General features: G+C 34.8%; 1 non-coding gene across 1 annotated transcript; it reads left to right on the top strand.

Annotated features, from left to right (window-relative positions):
• Positions 1–194: 194 nt before the first annotated feature.
• LOC113784998 (small nucleolar RNA SNORA69) lies at positions 195–324 on the top strand. Its single transcript, XR_003471173.1, has one exon. It is a non-coding gene; the product is annotated as a small nucleolar RNA SNORA69 (small nucleolar RNA).
• The last annotated feature ends 386 nt before the right edge of the window (positions 325–710 follow it).

Raw genomic sequence — 710 nt, 5'->3', positions numbered from 1 at the left:
AGCGCTTTTCATTTCAAATAATTAATTTACAGCGTTTAAAAAAAAAACACACATTTTACAGCGTTTTTTTTAAAAAGCACTGTAAAATGTTGTTCTAAAGCGCTTTAATGGTGCACCTTGTACAGCGCTTTCGTGAGAAAGCGCTGTAAAATGTACAAGCAAAGCGCTGTAAAATGTAGACCCATAATATGAAATTATGGGTGGGCATTTTACAGCGCTTTTTTGAGAAAGCGCTGTAATATGCACACCCATATATGAAATTATGGGTGGGCATATTACAGCGCTTTTGTGAGAAAGCGCTGTAATATGCCCACCCATATATGAGTTATGGGTTGAGAAAGCGTTGTAAAATGCACACCCATAACTCATATAATGAGGTGCATATTACAGCGCTTTTTGTGAAGAAGCGCTGTAAAATGTGCATAACAAGCGCGCGTTGTATTTACATGTTTTATAGCGCTTTTTTAAAAGCGCTGTTGTATCATTTACAGCGCTCGTTTCCACAGCGCTTATTTTTTTGAAAAAGCGCTGTAAATGGCTTAAAAAAAGCGCTGTAAAATCCGTTTTTTCGCGTAGTGACATTTAGCAGAAAAAACAATGTATCATAAAAGTTTTTGAATTGACCGTTATTTTTATTATTTGACTACATAAATGGAATTCCACGGATGCTCCTTTATTATAATTATAATTAAAATATATCTGCCTATTTT

The sequence above is a fragment of the Cicer arietinum genome, unplaced genomic scaffold (assembly GCF_000331145.2).
Source record: "Cicer arietinum cultivar CDC Frontier isolate Library 1 unplaced genomic scaffold, Cicar.CDCFrontier_v2.0 Ca_scaffold_1314_v2.0, whole genome shotgun sequence".
NCBI lineage: Eukaryota > Viridiplantae > Streptophyta > Magnoliopsida > Fabales > Fabaceae > Cicer > Cicer arietinum.
This window is presented reverse-complemented; position numbering and strand designations above follow the sequence as displayed.